Source organism: Phascolarctos cinereus, unplaced genomic scaffold (genome assembly GCF_003287225.1).
Source record: "Phascolarctos cinereus isolate Bilbo 61053 unplaced genomic scaffold, phaCin_HiC Scaffold_5;HRSCAF=322, whole genome shotgun sequence".
NCBI lineage: Eukaryota > Metazoa > Chordata > Mammalia > Diprotodontia > Phascolarctidae > Phascolarctos > Phascolarctos cinereus.
In genome coordinates, this window is record NW_027555958.1 from 54969043 (window position 1) to 54991649 (window position 22607).

General features: G+C 41.5%; 1 protein-coding gene and 1 long non-coding RNA gene across 5 annotated transcripts in view; one reads left to right on the forward strand and one right to left on the reverse strand.

Moving 5' to 3' along the window:
* Positions 1–752: 752 nt before the first annotated feature.
* LOC110218957 (uncharacterized) lies at positions 753–5594 on the reverse strand. Its single transcript, XR_013486873.1, has 3 exons — positions 5390–5594; positions 3964–4115; positions 753–2666 (listed from the first exon to the last, which is right to left on the reverse strand). It is a non-coding gene; the product is annotated as an uncharacterized LOC110218957 (long non-coding RNA).
* A 170-nt stretch (positions 5595–5764) lies between these two features.
* SLC16A1 (solute carrier family 16 member 1) overlaps positions 5765–22607 on the forward strand; it is a 35185-nt gene continuing 18342 nt past the window's right edge. The window contains exons 1-2 of one of the 4 annotated variants that reach the window (XM_021001972.2): positions 6009–6192; positions 13403–13533. The gene's annotated coding sequence lies outside the window, so the exon portion shown is untranslated. Of the gene's footprint in view, positions 5853–6008; positions 6193–12551; positions 12726–13402; positions 13534–22607 lie in introns of those variants that run through there. The other 3 variants (XM_021001981.2, XM_078154944.1, XM_021001962.2) reach the window with 3 other exon arrangements.

Genomic DNA, 22607 nt, shown 5'->3' on the forward strand with positions numbered 1-22607 from the left:
CTAGAGTCTCAAAGCCAACATGTGTTGGAAGAGTTACTTGAACTCAACTCTTCTAGACTCCAAGGCCAACCCTCTCTATTCTAACACGGCAGCCAAGTTCAATGAACTGGAGGCTGATTAGGAAGAAGGCACCTGAACTGCTACTTCGCATTGCTTATATTACTGATCTTTCCCTTCAAGGCTTCCCCAACCAATTAACCTGTCAGGATCTGCCCCCACCCCCAGCCTGACCTGCCTCATAGCATTCTGTACCTTATCTAGTTACATTCTAATTTCTACTATGGTTTTCTGTTGCTCTCTTACCTAGTCTGCTAGATAGACTCTGAACTCCCACTGACTAATGCCTAATGAAGAGCTTTACACACAGCAGGCAGTGGATAAACTTTTGCTGTAAATATTTTTGTTAATGGCAAGAATCTGGTCTTCTATTTTGCATCCCTCCACTCCTCGAACAATGCCTTCCTGGCTGACAGTAGCTCTGTTTTAAGAACCTATAATGGCTCTTGCTGTGAGAAGTGTGGAATGGTGGACAGAGGGCCTGCCTCGGGGTCTACAAGAACAGCATCCACCCCCTTCCTCTTGTCACATATTGGTGACATGACCTTGGGGAAACCTCTGAAATCTCTCCAGTTCCAGGCAACTTTCTAAAACTAAATTACAGAAGAGTTGAGTTTTCAGAAGAGGAAGATACCTCTATATCTGAAGCTCCCAACACTGATGAAATCACATGTTCTAACCAAAAAATGACTTAACACATCATGTCCAAATTCTTCTGCCTTTTTTTTGTTTTAGATTTTAAACTTTTAATTTATTCAAAACGAACCCAATGATCTAATAGTAATAGCTAGCATTCATACAGCACTTTATAGTTTGCAAAGGCCTTTACAAATACCTCATTTGAGCCCCATAACAACCTTATGAGAGAGGTGCTATTATTGTACTGATATACATTTTAAAGATGAATAAACCGTGCCTGGGAAAGTCAAGTGATTTCCCCTGGAGTCAGACACACAGCTAGTGTCTAAGGCTGGATTTGAACTCAGGTCTTCCTGACCCCAGGTCCAGCACTCTCCACTGCGCCTCCCACCTGCCCAAGTTTTCTGTTTTTCTGACCCCAAGGAGGGAACTAAAGTCCAAGATTCATGAACAGAAAACACCAGACACATGCGGGTCTGGCAGAATCTGGGCAGACCCACAAAACAATCATCGAGTAGGGTGGTGTTCCCTTCACGCTGGCCTTTGCTGGAAGCTGGTACTTTTTTTCTTCCCTGATGTGGTCACAACAGCCACTCTCTGCCTCATTGTGAAATGACCTTCACTTGGGTTCTGGGAGAAACTTTTGACACTCATGGGTCAGTCAAAAAGCATCTGCACAATGCCAGCATCCCCAGACTTTGTGGCCTTGGGGATTGTTCTCCAGCTTGCCAAGGTTCGAGTCAATCTTTTACCACTCAGCAAATCTGAACAAGAGGTGAGCCATACGGTAATCTAACAATGGCGAGAAGAGGCAGGTAGGTGGCTAGGTTGATACAGCATGGGGCCTGGAGTCAGGAAGAGCCAAATTCAAATCCAGCCTCAGACATTCGCCACCTGTGTAACTCTGGGAAAATCCCTTAACCTGTGCTTGCCCCAATCCAATGGGGGAGGAAATGGCAAACACTCCAGGGCCAAGAACCCCTGACTGGACACCAGCACCACCGGACAGTAGACAGCCTGGACCTGGCCTGGCTGGGTGAAATGATCATCTGCACCACAGAACTGCAGGCCTCTACTGGGGTTTTCCATCATTTCTAATGTCTCTAGTTACTTTACTCTGCCGACAAGATCTTCACCTTAAAATCCACGTTTGCTGTGTTGAAGAATTTCTGAACCCCGAGCTCCTTGAGAGCCCAGGAAGCATCTCACCCACTGGTCAGATCACATGGCTGAAGGTCAAACAGAGAGAGTGGCCAAACTGACAGGATACCGCTTGTGACCAGCAGCGTTCTGCAGCATTTGAATGGACTCATAGGGCACAGACTGTCCCCACAGAAAAGTTAGGCAGGGAGTTCTCTAGCTGTGGGTTGAGTACAGTATTGGAAGGGTCTGGTGCAGCAGGGTTTTGTATATTCAGCCAAGGGGGATGGAGATAGTCGAGTCAGATTTTGTTGCTCAGTCTACGGCTTTTATTATTTAGTCTGCAGTGGAATGGGTGGTAATTTGGTCAAGCAGCACATCCTGATGACCAGGTTATTTTTCCTCCAGAAAAAGCCTCATGGCTCATCTACCCAGACCTGACTCTATGGTAGCATTTCTGGCAGTGAAGGTTATTATCATGCCTGTCTTCAAGAAACCAGTCTTCACCCTGCCAACTGGCACAGTGGTAGTACCTCTGCTCTGGGAGGCATCCTACAGAGGCAACTGGAGATAATTTGATGGAGGAACGATAGGGTCCAGGGCTTCTATCAAATGATGTCCACCGGCATTGCCCTTGCACACTGTGGCCGGCCAGAGATGGGCATGAAGGTGGCAGAGGCTGGGGTGGAGCTAATCTTCCTATGTAGGTGCTTACTTCCGTGGCAATCTGCTGGAAAGGTTTCTCACGTATGTGGGCTTGGTGGAGTACATCTTAGCAGCGACTATAATGATTGGCTTCACATAGTATAGGTCAAGGAGAGAAGGTTATACTGGGAGAAGGAGAAAGGGAAAGGATGGAGTAAGTTATCTTACATAAAACAGACAAGAAAAGGCTTTGACAATGGACGGGAAGTGGGGGAAGGTGAGAGGAAATAAGTGAATCTTACTCTAATCAGATTTGGCTTAAGGAGGGAATAACATACACACTCCATTGGGTATGGAAATCTATCTTACCCTACAGGAAAATAGGGAGGAAGGGGATAAGAGAGGAGGGGATGACAGAAGGGAAGACAGATTGGGGGAGGGGTAATCAGAAGCAAACACTTTTGAGGAAGGACAGGGTCAAAGGAGAGAATAAAATAAATGGGGGTGGGGACAGGATGAAGACAAATATAGTTAGTTTTTCGCAACATGACTATTATGGAAGCGTTCTGCATGACTACACATGTATAACCTGTATACAGTTACTTGCTTTCTCAATGGAGGTGAGTGTGGAGGGAAGAAGGGAGAGAAATTTGGAACCCAAAGTTGTAAAAACAAATGTTAAAAATTGTTTTTACATGCAACTGGGAAATAAAATATACAGGCAATGGGGTATAGAAATCTATCCTGCCCTATGGGAAAACAGAAGCAGAAGGGGATAAGAGAAGGGGGGGGTGATAGAAGGCAGGGCAGATTAGGGGAAGGGATATTCAAAGTGCACACCATCTAGGGGTGAGGGGAAGGGAGAGACAGGGAGAAAATTTGGAACTCAAAATCTTGTGGAAGTGAATGTTGAAAACTAAAAATAAATAAATAAATGTTTTTAAAAAAGGAAACATGCTCTCCCAGGTCTGCCCTTTTGTGGAGATGATGCCTCCTCCACACTCAGCACTACATAATTGGCCTATCAGAGACCAAGGGAGGCAAGAGGATTCACCACCACCAACAACCACTCACCTTTTCTCCCTGTCTCCTCCTGCAATCCCAGAATTCATTCGAGCAGCCACTAGGGGCCCTTCTCTCTTTGCCCTCTGCCTTAGACCAGGCTGCTCAATTGTTTGCAGGGATTGACTGGGATGGGAGTCCACAATTCTCAAATGGAGATAAAGGACCACCACCTCTCTGAAGTCTCCTGGCACTGTCTTTGGACTTACTTATGTAACCTAAGGATTTTGGAACCTTGAGAATTTCCAGGCCTTTTCAGCTTCGGCGCAGCAGGACTTTCTCTTCTCTGGAGAACTGGTGACTCTTTGTAACCCCAGCACTTAGCACAGAGCTTGACACACAGTAAATGCTTTTTTATTCATTTATTCATTAACTCATTCAGTTTTGATGAAGTCCTGGGGCTGGTGACGAAACACTTACCGGTCTCAAACTTCCACAAGGAGACGGATGTCTCTGGAGGTGTGGTGGTTCTATTGACTCTCCATTTATATCACATCTCATGGCTATGGTGTCCCTCCAAAGCTCTGTCTTAGTACTTTTCTTTTTCCTTCTCTACCAGGTGTTCTTGGGGTCTGTAAATTTGTGTGTTTTAAAATATATATGTATACATATATTATACATGTGAATAACCATATTTCAATGTAATCCATTTCCTTTGTAATCCTAGGTATTTTATTTTGTGCATTTAAAAATATTATTCTGAGAAGGGGCCCCGAGTTAAAGAACTATTGCTCACTCAGTCACCTCCTCAGCTCCTATCGGTTCAACTGTCATCTCCATGGAGACTCACAGATTTACGCAAAACCCTTGTCTCTCTCCTGAGATCAAGTCTCTCAAATCTCAAATCAAGTGCTTTTTGGACTTTTTGAACGAGATGTCTTGTAGTCACCTTCAACCCAACCTATCCAAAACACAACTCATTATCTTTTTCCCGAAATTCTCTCTTCTGCCAAATTCACATCAGCCTACTTTCCAGGGCACCCAGGTTTCCAACCCCAGTGGCATCCTTTCCTCTTCCTTCCCACTCATCCCTCATATCCAATCAGTTGCCAAATCTTACCGTTTCTACCTTTACAACATCCCTCCTATACATCTCCTTCTCTTCACTCACATAGCCGCCGCCCTGGTTCAGCCACTTATCACATCCCTTCTGGACTACTGAAATAACCTTCGAATTGGTCCGAATCAAATCACTCCCCAAATTTAGGTGCCAAAATGATTTTCCTAATCATGTTATACTCTCTATGCCCCCCATTCACTAAACTCCAGTGATCCCCAACTGCCTCCAGGATCAGAAAATAAAACCTTCACAACGTGGATCTTTCCAGCATTCTTATATTTTGCTCCGTCCAGAAACTCTGTGCTCCAGGAAGACGCCACACATTCTGCTCCTCACTCACTGAGGTCAGTCCATCTCCCGTCTCCAGAATTTTGCACTGCCTGTCCCCCTCCCCCCATGCCTGGAATGCTTTTTCCCTGGGCGTCTTTCCAGACTCCTTTCCCTGGCATCCTTCCAAACTCGGTCCAAGCCCCCCATTCTTCGGGCGAACGTTCTCATGTACCCTCAAATGCTAGTGTTTTCTCCTTTCAGATGACTTTCCTTCTACTAGGGCAACTAGGTGGACCTAGCTAGAACCGGCCTGGAGTCAGGAAGACTTTGGTTCAAATCCGACCTCAGACACTAGCTGTGTGACCCTGGGCAAGTCCCTTAACCTTGTTTGCCTCAGTTTCCTCGTCTGTAAAAATGAGCTGGGAAGGAAATGGTAAACTACTCCGGTGTCTTTGCCAAGAAGACCCCAAATGGGGTCAGGAAGAACGGACAACAGCTCCGCTATCTGATATGTACCTATTTAGACGCAGCTGTTTCCAGTTAAAAGGCAAGCTTCCCGAGGGCAGGGGCTGTTCCTTTGCTTTCCTTTGTAACGCAGGGCTGTGAGCACGAGCCAGGCTCGCCGTTGGCGCTTACTGATTGTGGATTGTCCTGCAGAGCCCGCCGGTCCACCCGGCCCACGGGGTCCACGGTCCATCCTCCTCGGGGATTCCCCCGCAATGCTCCTTCTCGGAACATCCACCCGTGCAAACTCTTCCTTTGGTGCGATGCTCCATGGGGACTGCAAGCATTAAGCGACTTCAAGCTGGGAGGAGGGGTTAAGCAGCTACGCCCAGCACACCCCGAGCAGAGGCGGATTGCGAGCTGGGGCTTTCTCCCCAGGCTCCTCTGTCCCGCCGCGGAGGAGGCCCCGCGCGTGGGGGCGGAGGTGACGGGAAGCCCAGCCGGGATCACGTGGCAGGACCGTGGGGAGATGCGTGTGAGTGTGGACTTGTGAGCTGGCCTGGGCGGGGGTGCGGAGGTGTGTGTGTTGGGGGGCGGCGGGCGGGGCGGCCGGGGGAAGCTCCGCCCCCTGTGCGCATGCTCCCGCCCCGGGCACATTATAAGGCAGGGGCGATAGCTTCGGCGGGCAGAGCTGTGCGGGTTCTTTGAAGGGCACGGGGCGCCGGGCGCTCGGGGCTGCTGCTACCGCTGCTGCCGCTTGGGGAAGGACGGAGCGAGCGAGTGACGTGAGTCGAGCCTGGAGCCGGGGCCCAGCGGAGCGCGAGCCCTCCCCTCACACCCACGCCCGCCCTCTCTCCGGATCCGGGCACATAACGGTTAGTCGGGTAACGGCCGCCTCGGGAGCGCGCCTTGGCTTCGCTCGGAGCGGGCGGGGGGGGGAGGCGCGAGGAGCCGATCGCGCTGCTGCTCTCGGGGGGCGGGGGGGAAGCCGGGGAGGTGTGCGCCCGCCCGCGCGCGCCAGCACAAAGGGTTGAGCTCCGCGTGGGGATGCGGGGTGGACGGGCACCTGTGGAGCGGCGGGGGGCTCTGCGGCGGTGCGGCCGTGGAGAAGTCAGTGCCCCCGGGACAAGGGAAAGAGTCTTGGAAATGGGTGCTAAAGGAAGGCGGGATGGCGCTCATTCCCCCAGGCCCTCCAGACAGAATTGGGGGCCAGCCCCGCGCGGGCCTTCCCCACGTGGCGCCCGCCCTGGGCTCTGGCATTCCCTGGCCCAACGTAGGCAGGGAGGAGGCTTTGTTCGGCACCGAGGCGGGCTGATCCAGGCCGGTGCCCGGGACCCCCCACGGAGGCTCTTTGTCATTGCGCCTCGTGAGCGCGGGGCTGTACAGACCGGGAGCTGGAGGGCACGGGGGAGGTAGGCGCCCTTTGACGCTGAGCAAAGTGAAGTGGCTCGCCCACGGTCGCTCGGGGAATGAATGGCACAGGGTAGATCTGACGCCAGAGCTGGGCATCTTTGCGCGTCACAGGAACGCTACTTCCGAGCCATCCGGGGAAGGGATTTTAAAGTGACCGAATGGTTACTGCTAGACTGTGCAGCACCGCCGAAGCTGATGGGAGTTTGCAATCTCTGCACAGTTACAACCGGGTCCCGATGAGTGTGGACGAGAACTCTTTAGACGCGGTTGCGTTATTGCCGTTTGCACGGCGTATTTCTCTTGGGCAGGAACCGGTTACCGCTGTTGTCCTACTCCTCTTGGCCCTACTTGGGGTTTTCTTGGCAAAGATGCTGGAGCGGTTTGCATTTCCTTCTCCGGCTCATTTTACAGATGGGGAAACTGAGGCAGACAGGGTTAAGGGATTTACCCAGGGTCACACAGCTAGTGAGTGTCTGAGGCCAGATTTGGGCTCAGGAGCGCCTTATCTACTGTATTTTACGTGACTATAACTTCTAAATACGTGCGCCCACTTAATGGGGACCTGGCTGTATCAGGACTTGATGGAACCTTTTTCTTTATTGAAATGGTAGCTTTTGGACGTTGTAGCTTGTTACTGCGCTTGTAGTGAGGCGAGGTATTTGCCGCTGAAGTTGAGTTTAACAGGGGAGTTGTTACTGTTTTATAGTTTACCTAAACTGCCAGTTAACAGCGTTTGCTAATGAAAATGAAACCTTTGTAGATTCTTCCTTTGCTTTCTTTGGGAGATAATTCTGTGCTTATTTTCACCAGTCTTAATTACCATTTCCAAAAGCAACACAGCGTGGCCTTTTGTTCAAGATGTTTATGCTTTAGGAATAATACCATTTTAATAGCACAGTTTTGGAGTAATGGTGATTGGAGTCAAACTGTTGCTGCGATTTAGTCATAGTGGGCTGGACTCTAAATTCTGTATTCTAATGGGGCTTAGTATAGCTAATATAAGCCCTATGAGGGGGACCTACCCATCTCCCCAACCTCAGCTTGAGGTCAATATATAGGTTGATAAGGTTTCAAAATCCAGTTACTTACGGTTTTGCCATAATTAGCTTGTCGCCATCATTCTTGTCAACAACAAAAATGCCAGAAGGAAAATTCAGAATGTCCTAATTACCTTCTGGAGGCATAGTGGATTGAGTGCTGAACTGGAATTAGGAAGGGATGGGTTCAAATTCTAACACTGCCCATTGCCACGTGGGTGGGGGTGGCCCTCAATAAGTTACTTAGCTTTTGAATTTGTTTCCTCATCTTAAAATAGAGATAGTAATGCTTATAGTAGCCACTGCTAGGATTTGTGAGGCTCAGATGGGAAGATGAAGGTGCTTTGCTCATTTTAAAGTCTACATAAATCCTATATATTATTTTAAAACACAAGCTTTTTGTTGGTAGCAATATCCATTTCTTTTTGCCTTTATAATGTTAATCAAAATCATCATGGAATTTCTCGGTCTTGAAAAAACTAAATTCAGAGTCCAAATCCTTGATTTTACATATGAGAAAATAGATCCCATCCCTGACTTCTCTTTAAAAATTGCCTTTCTTAACTAGATCTTGATTCAGTTACCAAATATATTAATTCAGAAAATATTAGCTGCCTTTTAGCATGCAGAGCTCTCCCTGTGAGCTCCTAGAAATCAATATGCCTTAGTGTAATAGTTCCATTAAAACTCTTGTTTTTAGTTTAATCTGTTTTGAGTATGTGAACATTTGAAGTCACTTGGTCTTTGAAAGCTTGAAATGCTTAAAGGATATGCAAAATGTAAGGTGGGGGTGGGTTTTTTTTTATCACTGATTTTTAACTACCTTTTGGGGGCCTATAGGGTCCTAAGGAGAAACATAAGCATTACAGGGGCCTGAACATGGGTCTTTTTCTGGAGCATTTTCAAAAGTAGACTTGATCCCTCACAGACTGTGATCCCCTAGCATTCTAATAACTAATGGAGGCAAAGTGTAACAGCCAGTATTTTACCTTATTCCCTTTTCTGCTTCACTAAAATCCATTCAGCTCTTCCACTAGCTCCTTCTATCTTTTTCTCTTTTCTGTGTGAAGTTAGCTCCAGGCTATGATGCAGTACAGAAGAGTCTGACTTGCTGTGTCCATATATGGGGGTGGTATAAGTTTGTTATGCAAATATCCATTGGTCATTGATTTATGTGGTGGATGACTTATGAATCTGCCTTTTAAAAGCAAATGATATGAAAAATACTAATGAACCTTTGTCGGAGAAATGAAGGTAGCTCTGGCTAGAAAGGTGGCCAAGTACAGGTCTGGTGACTAATTGTGTATCTGTCTTTGAGGGCCATCCTGGCTGTTGGGAGACATTTGTTACCACAAAAGACTGCAAACCCACCCCCCCACCCCCCAAGGTGGTTCATTTTTTGGCCACAGAAACTTGTGAAAGATGACTACTAAAGTGTAGAGGGCCTTTAGTCTGAATGTGAAGAGGAAAGTGGTAAGTAGCCATGCCAGTGAAATCATGGGCCTCTGGAAGCCCTGAAGTAAAGAAATGATAATTATTTATCTGGGTAGGAGAGAGAGTGTGTCAGCATTAATGGAAGCCAAGCATTTTCCTTAATATTTCATAAGTATGTATTTATTCCCTCAAGTCACTCAAAATAAAGCTTTACTGTTCTTCTTTCCTAAGGAAGGCTTTTTAGGTGAAACTTATTTGGTGAAACTGTAGATGTATATTAATGTCTTGGTTTTTTTTTAATAGGCAACCCAAGGAGAAAAGAAATATAATTACGTCTTTAGAAATACAGCAATGTAAACAGTAAACTAACAAGTGAAAGGATAGAGACATTAATTCAATCCAGGCAGGCCTTCAGTTTTCAGAAATATAGGATGTCAAAAATATACCATAAGAAGCAGAAATTATTCATAATAAATGAGAAAATGAGACAAAAGTTCATGTCACAAAAGTTACAGTTTATTTTTTCCCTCAGCTTTATTCCTCAAAGTACTTTCTCTGTCTTTTTGATACTAATGGATTTCCAGAAAATGAGACTTTCCTTATGATGTTGATGGTTTCTTCTGTTCATGTTTTACTTGCTGCTTATAAGCTGGTACAAAATAGGATTCCTCAAATTGTGACCACCTTTATAGTTGCATATATCTGTGCTTATTATTTTGCAAACTATAAATTTCAATTTAGCGTACCAGAAATTATAATATTGCAAGCAAAGCAAGTAGTAAATGATACATTTTTGTGTGCCAGCTCTAACAAGATTATGTGGTAAATATAAAGAATGTTTTTCAAAAAGCATCAACTTGGGGCAGCTAGGTGGTGCTGTTGATGGAGCAGTGACTCTGGAGTCAGGAGGACCTGAACTCAAATTCGGCCTTAGACACATAACACTCACTACCTAGCTCTGTGACTCGTTTAACCTCAGTTGCCTCACAGAAAAAAGAAAGAAAGAAAACCCATAAACTACTTTTTTTCATTTTTCTCTTCACTCCCAGGTTTCAGATCTTCCTGAAATTTTTTAGGTTATGCTCTTATTTTCTAGCTTTTGGTTTCCTGTACCCATTTTACTTTCTGAGAGGCAGTAGGGTGTGTTGCATAGTAGACAAAGGGCTGAACTTGTAGTCTGGAGATTTGCATTGTGACTATGGTCAAGTCATTTAACATTTTAGAGCCTCAATTTTCCCCATCTATAAAATGGGAGTAATATAATTGTATGGCCTATCCAATAGGATTGCTGTGAGAAAGGATTGTTGGGAATGTTTAAATGTGAGTTATTTGCTAGTTTGTAAGCTAAGAACAAGGAACTACTTCCTCATTTGTCTGTATCTTTACCAGGTGGTAGCACAGTACTTTGCATAGAGTAGGTGTTTAATTTTTTTAAAATCTGTTGTTGAATTTAAATATACATAGTAAGCTGGAAACAAAAGCAATTCTTGTCCTTTAGGGATTTAAAATTCAACTATTTGGGATAGCATAGGGAGCAATTAGGGAATAATTAAATACATTTACAGTGTATTTGCCTACAAAATTGTGTAATCTAAAGCCATATTTTGAAATTCTTAGTCCAATACCATATGTATTCGTGTGGGTATGTATAGCTCTCTTGGACGAGCATTGCTGATAGCCCCCTAGGCCCAAAATTGTAGAGGAGAAGGAACTCAGGCTGGATCACAATTAGAAAACTGCATAGCTCTTTGATCTGACCCTGTTGCAGAAGCCATCTTGTTAATACCAGCATTCTCCTCTTAATGTTGTATGGCTTCAAAACATGGAGTACAGTTTTCTCAGAAGAATCAAAATCATAAACTAGAGGGCATTGAACAGACACATGGTAGGGGTAAGCTGTGTCATATACAACCATAACTTTTGCACAAGAAGTAGCATAAAAGAATATTAAGGATGTTCCTAACTGAAAAGGAGGTAGAATACTCACAGATTTAGGGGAGATAAGAGGGACTTTCAGAGCAGGAAGATTGGTATCTTTGATCTGGCCTTAAGTGCACTGGGTAATTATGGCAGATGTGTAGAAAGATATTGGCCAAAAATATACAATGGGAAGGAATGGAGGGATTTTGGTTTACCTTGATTTTACACACCTGTCTCAGGATTCTAATTTCTAGTGTGATAAAGAGTAACAGAATGTTATAACAGGGAGGGACGTGAAAGACCATCTAGTAGTATAATGCTTTGATTTTACAGATGAAAGTGGCCATGTTAGGTGACTTAAATTCACACAGACAGTTTATAGCTGAACCAGAAGTCAGAGCCCAAGTCTCTTAATATAGAACAAAGGCATGATTTGAGTTTAGTGGTATTAAGGAAGATTTTTTTTGGTGGGTTTACTCTTTGAATCAGATTTTGAAAAAAGTGACTAGATCTATACATAAAGATGATGAGTCTCTCAGTGGGATGAGGAATAGATTGGAGATAAGAGGAGTAAGTGGTAACCTAAAGTACTTATAGTATATACTTATATAGGTACTTAGGTAGTTGTTAGCTGACTATATATAAAAACGATGAGTCTTGAATAATCAGAAGTTGGCCCTATAAATTAGGACAGAGACTTCTTTTTCCCAAAGCCTCAGATTGCTCAGTGAGCATTGCCACCATCTAAAGCTGAAATGTTTTCACATCACAGAATTGAAGGGAGCCTCAGAGGTCATTGATTTCACTCCATTACCACAAAGGAATGCCTATCATAACATACTCAGCATATGATAATCCAGCCTCAGTATGCATAGCTTTAATGAGGAATAGCCCATCACTCAAGACAGCCTCTTCCACTTTAGGATGGCTCTACTTGTTAGGAAATTTCTGTAAGCCGAGCTGTAGCTTCCACATACTACTCCTGGTTCTACCCTCTGGAGCCAGATAGAACCCTTGTCTGCATGATAGGTCTTCATATACTTGAAGATAGCTAGCATATTTCTCACAAGTGATCATTAGACTAAACATACCCAGTTTCAACAGAACCACACATGCATAGACTAAAGGCTTTTAAGGAACAGTAGGGTTGCCTTCCTTGACACTAACTTAACGATGGCCTTCTTAAGTTTTTTGTTTCATGGACCTCTTTGACAGTCAGTGAAGCCTGTGGACTCTTTTCTCTTAAGAATGTTTTTAAATGCATAAGATTACAATGAATTATAGTTTTTAATTAGACCACAAATTAATCCCAACTCTATTGGGTATACATTCAAATTGGGTGTAAATTCATAATAAAATCTGGGCAATAGATACTTTTTATTCATTTGATCTTTTCTGTGTGGATGGACAAGCCAAATTCCTTTGGGCTATGCTATCTCTATTCTAGGAGATTTTGTAGTATCTGTACAACATCATCTGAAGAAGGACCTCTCCATCAATGTGGAATCCTTCCGTGACCTGGAATATGTGAGATCTCATCTATCACAGTAGTGAATCTTTGTGACCAGCAGAAGTCTCTGTGTTATATGTCAGCCTGACAAACAGTAAGCACAGTGGAATCTTATGTTTTCCATACCTTTCAGTCACTTGAGGTGGTGGTAAAGATGTGGCACATTGTTGAATATTGTACAGGAAAACCTACTTGTTCACTAGTATTACTTCATTTAGAATGTTCTTAGTGATTGATTAGATGACTCTCATAAAGATTTTGTATAGAAAAGAGAGCAGTCAGATTGGTGGTTGCTGATGTTTTTTCAGCTGTCCTGTTTTGGGGTAACAATACTTATAGAATCCCCCCCCATACCTTTGGCATTTTCTCCTTCTTTATCTACCTTATAACTTGGTCCCTCAATGACCTCACCATTTTATTGCCTCCAGCACAGATCTCTGTTTCTATCTGACCCAAACTTAGCTGCTTTTCCTGCATTTGATTTTTTAGTGCTATTTCTACTTCTCAAGGCTTGCCTGTGATGTTGGGGTCCAAGTGTGGTGTAGTTGACCAGTGAAGGCTGGTCTGACTGGTATGGCCGAAGCCTCCCAGGAGGCAAGTAGACCAAAGCTAATAACCCTTTTCAGCCTGTTGCTAGATTGGTTAATTTCTCTACTTCCTACTTCTTATTTACCCCTTCCTTATTAGGTAATTTAGGAAACACCTTCACTTTGCTTCTCCTGTATGTAATAGGGCAAGTCTCTCATTGGTGTCATATTGGCTTTGTCTCAGACTTTCAGCTAGAGCATGGATACTGTCCCCGACCACCCCTGTGGACTGTCCACTGCTGAAAATGTACAGCAGGCATGGAGATCACTCACACGCTGAAGACTGTCCCTGCTAGAAACTGTTCTCTTCCCCTTGTAAGTAGCAATGTTTGTTAAAGTTATCTTTGTGTGGGCTGCTGCTTTTTGTCCAGACTACTCTGCACCACATGTGATTCTACTATTCTTGATGGAAAAAAGCTTCTTGTAATTTTTGCATGTCCATTTTTCTTCTATTTTTGTCTTTGTCTAGTTTTTATCCTTGAATATTCTTGAGATGACTTTGTATATTTGGTTATCTTGCTATGCTTTCTTTAGATTGGTCTTAGGTTGAATTACTTCCTGCTTTATAAGATGATTGATGTTTATTTAGTCATTTTCAGTTGTCTGGCTGTTTGTGACCCTTTTGGGGGTTTTCTTGGCAAAGATCCCAAGGTGGTTTGCCATATCCTTCTTCAGCTCATTTTGCAGATGAGGAAAACAGGGTTAAATGACTTGCTCAGGGTCACGTAGCTAGTAAGTGTCTGAGGTGGATTTAAACTCAGGTTTTCCTGATTCCAGACCCAGCACTCTATCCACTGTACCACGTAGCTTGTCTCTTACAAAATGACATTGCTTTTAATTACCTGTCACCCTTGTTTGTGAGATTTTAGAAATGAATTTACGTTCTAGTTTGTTGGCTATGGCAGCCATCTCTTTCTGCAAGTAAGTCAAATGTCTACTGACTTGAAGTTCAAAGAATCCCTTCTGTGGGTCTCCTTTTTTTCCAATTATAGTTAAAACACACAGAGAATTTTTTTGTTATTTTAATTGGCTCAGCTCATCCCAATAGTATTTTTATAAGACCATGCCACACTTTTATATTCGTGCTCTATTACCTGGCCTTGCCTCCATTTTCTACATATTTCTTTGTAAATTTAAGTTAGTTGTTGAATTCCCTGTGCATCTACATTGGTCTCTTCAAATAACTCCCATTTTCCTTACTCATTGGAATTGTGTCTTCAGGATTTCATTCTTGAATTTCCCAAAATTTCTGGCTACTTCTCCTTGTGGAATTTTGTCATGTTTCTACCTGTGCTTCCCTTGAACCCTCCTAAAATCTAGAGTTTATGACAGCCTATACTTAGCTTTCTTCTCCTCTGTTACAAACTCTAGAGAGGGAGTGAGTGGTCACTTCCCCATAAAGTTCTCATCATTTTCACACCAGCAGCCAGATCTCTCTGGTAATAAGCAGCAAATCCAGAATAAAATTTCTCCTTGTTGATTCCTCTGCTATTTTGAAGGATAAAATTATCTTTAGAGCAAGTCAAGACTTATTCCCTATTTTGCTTTTGACATGGATAATTCCAGCTGGTGTAGAGAATTCAAATTTCCCACTACTACTATGTCATGCCTCTGTGGCAGGCTTGTAATCTGTTTCTTGAATTCCTCATTTTTCTCTTTTTGTCCAGGTAGTTTGTAGAATGTACCTCTAAGAAAATCTCTTGTACCTCTTCCCACATTGAGATTTCACCCAAATACTCTTCAACATCATTTAGAGAGGGTGTTGGGACTCTGTGCTTGAATTCTCTGACTCTCACTCAATTTCTAACTCAAAATTTAAATAAATGAAATTTTTGGTAGCTTAGGGCTTTTTTTTTTCTAGTGGGCATTAGTTTTAATTTTTCTAAAATCTCCGTGTTCTTTGACTCTATTATAGAAATCAGTTCATATATTAGTATACTTTTTCTTTTACTGAACTAATAACTTGCAGTTTTGTATTGATTAATCTTTGTCCTTTGGGATTGTAAGGGTTTATGGTCTGTCTGATCGGTTACCTGCAGTTTGTGCTTAAATTATGGTAAAGAGGGGGCAGAGTGAACATGATAATGATAGCTAACATTCCATTGTCACTTTAAGGTTTGCCAAAGTCTTTACATGTCTCACATGAGCCTCACGACATCCCAGTGAAGTAGGGCTTGGTGGTGTCCTTATTTTTGAGGCAACTGAAGTTGAGAGTCATTAAATTACTTGACCAGGATTATACGGAGAGTCAATGTCTAAGGCAGGATTCAAGACTCCAGGTCCAGCCCTTTTTCTACTACGCCACTTAGTCTTTACGTGGTGAAGTGAGAAGGCTATTACGGGATGCTTTTTCTGTGTCAGATATACAGGGTGTGTATTATATCAGAAGATTATGGCTTCCTGGAGATTATGTAGATGATAATTCTTTGGAGTTTATAGAATTATTAATGGTTTAAAATTTTTTTCTCTCACGGTAATTTGCTGGTTACCACTATATTTTAAAAATCTGTTTCATGGATTCACTGTGGCCAAATAATTCAACACTAGTGACAAAATTCATTGGTGGTGAGCTTTTCTATACTTAGCTAACCAGGATCTTAGATCATGAACATAATATCACTCAGACCATACTTGAAATCTGCTAGTAATGGAAAAGGGCAGATTAGTTCCCAGTATCTTTAATGCCCTTAAATAATGAGTTCTATACCTAAAACACTGAAGGATTTTTTTTGCTAAGTCTTGGAACTAGAACCAAGTTAAGTAAGTAACTTAACTTAGGTCCCATTGCTGTATTTTGTTCTTATGTTTTACCGACTTTTCTGGCTGGGGAAGTTAAGAAAAGAAATCCTATTAATATACTGAAAGCCTGCATAACTTTCTTCTAGATAAGCATTTTTAAATATATTTGATTTTTTCCATGGAGTCTCATAAATTTAGCTTCAAGTTATCTAATTAAAGGTCATATGATTTTTTTTGTTCAGGTTTTTTTTTCCATTATCAGAGTTGAAAAAGTAAATGGAAGTCTATATGACTTCACATTTTGTAAAGTAGCAGAGTTCATAGAAATTTTTTTAAAGAAAAAGCATAAACTAATTGTTCAACTGTTTGCCTTACCATTTTATGCATATTTTATTTTCGTCTCTGACAGAAACTACGTTGATGTTGGTACAGGGGAAGGACAAGGCAGTAAAATAGACCTCTGAACTGAGGAATGAGAGCCTTTGATCCTCCAGTACCTGTCATTGAAACATCTGTTGACTAACAAGGTTTCCTAACAATCAACAAGTATTTATTTGGCACCTACTATGTGCTAGGTGAACCCCTCCCTTCCCCTTCTCTCCCACCATAAAAGATTAGCAGCCCTTATTCTGATGGGCAGATCATTATCTTCACTGAAATGGTTAATAATAGCTCAGGTTTATTATAATGCTTTATAGTTAATAAACTGCTTTCCTCCCAAGAACCTGGAAAAGACAGTATTGTTAAGAAATTAGAATTGGTTCATTTTCATGTAAGGAGAGTAGAGATCTGGATGTCAGTACATTCTTATATGTATGGCCAGACCACCAACATGCCAACTGCTTTTTTCTTTAACCAGAGCATATTCATTCACAGATGAACAATAACATTGTTTATCTTTAAACAATATCATTGTTCATTTTAAGAAAATAGGCTAGTAAATTGGGTGGATGTATCTAGATATGCGTACCCTAACCTAGACCAAATCAGAAGTAAATATATTGGTGGGTAATCATTCTTTAGTTTTAAAATGGTATCTTTTGAGCACATTGTAGTTGCTTGTGGAATACTGTTGGAGGAGGAGAATGGAAGAGGTCAAATATTTCCTTTCTCATTTTCCAACAGCTTGTATAGTTAATTGGACTGAGTTCTACTTGGTGTTGTTAAAATAGCCCTACCTCTTTACTACATGATGAATTGACTTCAGATTAGATACAAAGAAAATCCTCTCTGTTTATCCAGGGTTACAGGATCAATGTTCGTATGCATATCATTTCTCAGTTATTCTGCCTCTTGAGGAATTTCATTTAACAGTTTTCCTTAGTTGATGGTATTATGCTCGCTTATAAAGTATTGAAAGTATCATATGGCATTTAGGGGACAAGGTGGGGGGAAGTAAAAGGTAAGTTTTGACAAAAGAGAAGCAAAGGGATAAAATAGTAAAGTGACTAGAACTCAGGAGAAGGACTTGATTATGAAGACAAAGAACTGGACATAAATATCCAGGATATACTGTGCAGAGGGTCTAGGAAACGAGCTATAATCAGTTCATCAATAAACATTAAGAATTTTTTACGTGCCTTTTGGCCAAAAAAGTCAGAAAGTGATAGAGAAAAACAAGATTCCTGGGATGAAATTGGGGTGCCATCACCAAATGAGTTGGAAGAGACTGCAGAGGTCATCTCGGCCAATCTGTATGTGAACAGAATTCTTTTCTACAATGTTCCTGAAAGACATCATTCAACATCTACTCTAAGACCCCCAGTGATGGGAACTCACTGTGTCCTCAAGCAGCCTCTAATGCACTTTTGAACAGCTCTAATTGTCAGAATTTTTAATCTTTTTTCTTAAAATTCTATCCATCACTTCTAATTCTGCCTTCAGAGGCAAGTCTAACCCTTCTTCATCTTAATAGCCCTAAGTCTTCTGTTTTTGAGGCTGAACAATCCACTATTTTTTTGCACCAAACCTCTTATGGTACTATTACGGTTCTCTCAACATACTGGTCACCACCTTTTAATTGTACTCTAATTTATCTTTCTCTTTAAATTGTAGCATCTAAAACAAAATATATTATTTTACATGTGGTCTCGCCAAAGCAGAGTCGAGTTTCTTCATTCTAGACACTATCTTTTAATGTAGCCATGGATCTAGTTAACTTTTTAGGCGACCATGTAACATTGTTGACTTATGTTGACTTGTAGTCCATTAAAACCCCATTTTTTTCCATTAAAAGAATTGTTAGTATCTGTTGAATTGGTGGTAGAGGTGGCTATGCAGACAATAAATTGGACCAGAAACCATTTGGGACTTGCATAGGAAAGGAATTTACTTTCCCAGAGACCTAAAGGAAACTAAAGGTTTCAGTTCTCTCTGGGACTAACAGTAAGGAAGAAATATGGAATATCAATGAGAAACAAAGTGTGGTGGAAAGGAAGTTTTATACCCTAGCTTATCCAACACAACTCTTTGACAAAGATATTGAAAATGTACCAGACAAAATTCTGGTTGGAAAGGTCGAGAAAAAGTCAGAGAATCATTTTTCCAGCTCAGGATGTCTTGAGACAAGACAGAGAGGTCTATAGACACTAGAGACAAGATCTGGTAGGGAGCATTTCAGCATCCAGGAATGAAAAGAGGGTTAAGGCAGGGCACTGGAGCAGAAAGAGATCCATAAACTCTTTATAAGCACTGAGTACAAGAATGAGTTCCGTCTGGCAAATCGGTTCACCCCCTACTCGGCTCTGGGTCACAGATGCAAAGTAGAGGAGTGATTGTGAGTGTTGGCCCTAGCTATATATACTGAGCTAAGAACAAATTCTGGAAGCAGACTCCGGGAGCAAAGCAGCAACTTCGTTCTAGCCTTTGACTTAGCACTTCAGCCTGCAGTGGAAATAACCAGAGCAAGAGTCCCAGACCAAAGGGTGGCACTACACCTGCAGAGCCTCCCAGTGGGCTAATGATGCCTGAATCTAGCAGCAGTCTACTGAGACTTCCAACCAAGGACAAGCAGATAGATCCAAACCTGGGTCAGGAACTTGCAGAGCTTAGACGAGAAGGACAGTGAATTGACCTCACTCCAGATCACACCAGTTTGGGAACTTTGAAAGTTTGAAAGCTCCTCTCCCCCATGTGTATGAAGGTAGCAAAAGGACTGTAGGACAGAAGCTCAGACCAGATATCCCCTCACAAGTGTTCAGAGCTCAGCACTAGTATAAAAGTCCAAAGTCAAGGAGTAGGCTGGAACAATGAATAAATTGAAAAAAGAATCCCACCATAAAGACATTATGGCAATAAGGAAGCTCCAGACACACAGAAAATAATGACTTGGAAACATTTACAAATAAAGCCTCAAAGAAAAGTACAACTTGGACACAAGTCCAATGAGAATTTCTAAAAGTTAAAACAAGAGGTTTGTGGATTGTTTAATTAAACATGATTTTTAAAAGCAAGTGAGAATGTAGAAGAAAATAATGGGGAAAGTGAACTAGAAAAGAAAGATAATAGCTTAGAAAAAAAGATTTAAAACTTAAGAAAGTAACTTTTTGAAAATTAGGATTGGCCACATGGAAGCTAATAACTCTGAGACATCAAAAAAAATTAGTAAAACAAAGTGAAAAGACTGGGAAAAAAGTGAACTATTTCTTAGTAAAAATAACTGACCTAGAAAACAGATCAAGGAAAGATAATTTAAAAGTCTTTGTACTACATGAAAGCCATGAACAAAAAAAGAGCTAACACATTTCATGAAATCGTAAAATAAAAATCATAAACAAAAACTGCCCAGATAACATAGTATCAGAGTTGAAAGAATCCACTGGTTACCTTCTGAAAGAGATTCCCAAATGGAAACTCCCAGAAATAATCTAGCCAAAATCTAGAGCTCCCCAGGTCAAGAAAAAAAGACTGAAGGCTGCCAGGAAAAAAAAAAAAAGAATTGAAGTATTTGAGGACCCACAATTGGGCTTCCATAACATTTAGCAGTCACCACTGTAAAGAAATGGAGAAGTTAGATATTCCAGGTGGCAAAGGATCTAGACTTAAAACCTCAGTAACTTAACTAGCAAAACTGGATGTGATCTTACGGGGGGGGGGGGGGGGGGGAATGGATCTTTAGCCACATAGAGGATTTCCAAAATTCCTGATGAAAAGACCAGAGCTGAGTAGAAAATTTGATATATAAACAAAGGAGTCAAGGGAAACATAGAAAGGTGTGCACCTAAGCTCTCAAATACTACAAAGTTTTTTTTGTAGTATTTGTAGTAAAGTAATTGTCAAAACAAATTGGTACTGGGTAAGAAATAGAGAGGGTTGATCAGGTTAGTGAAACAGATTATATACACCATGCAAGCAAATGAGCACAGTAACCTAGTGTTTGATAAGCCCTAATGTCCCAGCTTTTGAGGCAAGAACTCATTATTCAACAAAAACTGTTGGAAAAACTTGAAAGTAGTCTGGCAGAAACTAGGTATAGACTAACATCTCCCACAGTATACCAAAATAATGTCAAAAGGGGTGCATGATTTAGACATAAAGGGTGACATCATAAGCAAATTAGTGGAAGAATGGTAGAAATTACCTGTCAGATCTATGGGTAAGAAAGAAATTTATGACCAAACAAACAATAGAGTTTCACAGGTCAAATGGGTAGTTTTTATAACATAAAATTTAAAAGCTCTTGCAAAAAGAACTAAAGCTAAAATTGGAAGAGAAGCAGTAAATTTTGGGGAAAATATTTACATCAGATTTTTGTGATGAAGGTCTCATTTCTAAGATATGTAGGAAACTGGATTGAACTTATAAGAATAAGAGATATTCTCCAGTTGATAAATGGACAAAGTATTTGAATAGGCAGTTTTCAGAGGAAGAAGTCCAAGCTACCAATATCGATGTGAAAAAATGTTCTGTCAGTAACAATTAGATGCATTCAAATTAAAACAACCCTTGAGGTACCACTTTATACCCTTCAAACTGGCTAAGTTGACAAAAAAAGAAAATGACAGATATGTTTGAGGGGCTATGAGAAAAACAGTACTTTAATGCCTTGTTGGTATAGAGCCGTGAACTGGCCCAACTGTTCCAAAAAGTAATTTAGAACTATGCCTCAAAAGAAACTATGGATACCCTTTGACCTAGCAATACCTCTTCTAGATCTAATACTCCAAGAGATCAAAGAAAGAGGAAAAAGACTCATATGTACAAAAATATTTATGGCAGATTTTTTTGCGTGGTGGCAAAGAATTGGAAATTGAGGGGATGCTCATCAGTTGGAGAATGGCTGAATAGGTTGTATGAATGTTATGGAATACTTTTGTGCTGAAGAACTAACAAAGAGGGTATAGTTTCAGAAAAACTTGGGAAGACTTGTATGAACTAATACAAAGTGAATTGAGCATAACCAGGAGGACATTAACATAATAAAAACAATATTGTAAAGATAATCAACTGTGAGAGATTTAAGAACTTTGATTAACACAATGACCAACCTTAATTCCAAAGGACTCATGATACAACATGCTATTTACTGCCAAGTAGAGAGATGATGAACTCAGAGTGTAGATTGAAGCTTATTTTCCTCTGTTTCTCTCTCTCTCTCCCTCTCCCTTCTTTCCTTCCTTACTAATGCTTTCTCCAGAGAACATTGCCTTATATTTTACTGAAAAGATTGATGCCATTCCCAGAGAATTCTCTTCTCCCCCCCATCTCATATCACATCACCCAGATGACTTATGTCGCTGTCTCCTCTGTCACCCATAAAGAGGTGACCCTTCTCCTCGCTAAGACAAATGGGCTACATGCACAGATGATCCTATTTTCCAACAGATTGACCTCTCTATCATCTTCATTCTCACTTATCTTCACTCTCTTCCTTTCTGCTGGCTGCTTCCCTGTTGCCAAAAACATGCCCATGTTTTCCCCATCTTCCAGAACCTTCAGATGATGTTACCATTCCCATTACCTGTTTTCCCATTTCTCTCCTCTCTTTTGTGGTCAGACTTGAGAAGGCTGTCTATGATAGGTGCTTTTACTTCCTTTCATCTTAACTCTCTTAACTTTCTACAGTTTTTCTACAGTTTTGATTCCATTGTCATCATTCACCCCAAACTAGCAGACTAGTGTGGTAGTCCTGGTGTAAGATGATGGGGTCAATAGACTGGCATTGACATCGCTGGTGACCCCTCTTTCTTAGGGTTCCTACCGGCTTCTGGCTGACTTTTTGTATAGAAGACGACCCTATGGTTTCTGATTGGATTTTTTTTGGTGCTTATTCAGTGTGTTGCAAAATTTTAGGGGTTTGCTGGAGTAGATATGTTGGAGCTGGGTGGACTGCTTCCCATTTAAACAGTCATCTTGACCAGAAGTCCTTTTAACATCCTTTCCAATTCTAAATCTGTGATCCTATATTTACAATTGTTGGGTCTATTATTAGACTAATATGATTTTTTATTATATTTCATATTTTTTATTTTAACTAAAACAGTCGATCTTCTATCTCATTGATTTTTCTCATCCTCACCTAAATAGGAATATTGGGAGGGGTGGCGATATTCTTTCTTCAATCATTAAATCAGTTCATAACCTTTAGGGTGTCTGACTTCAAAGTTCCAAACAGAAAGGTCTTAAGGTGTTTAGCAAGTTAATGGGGAAGC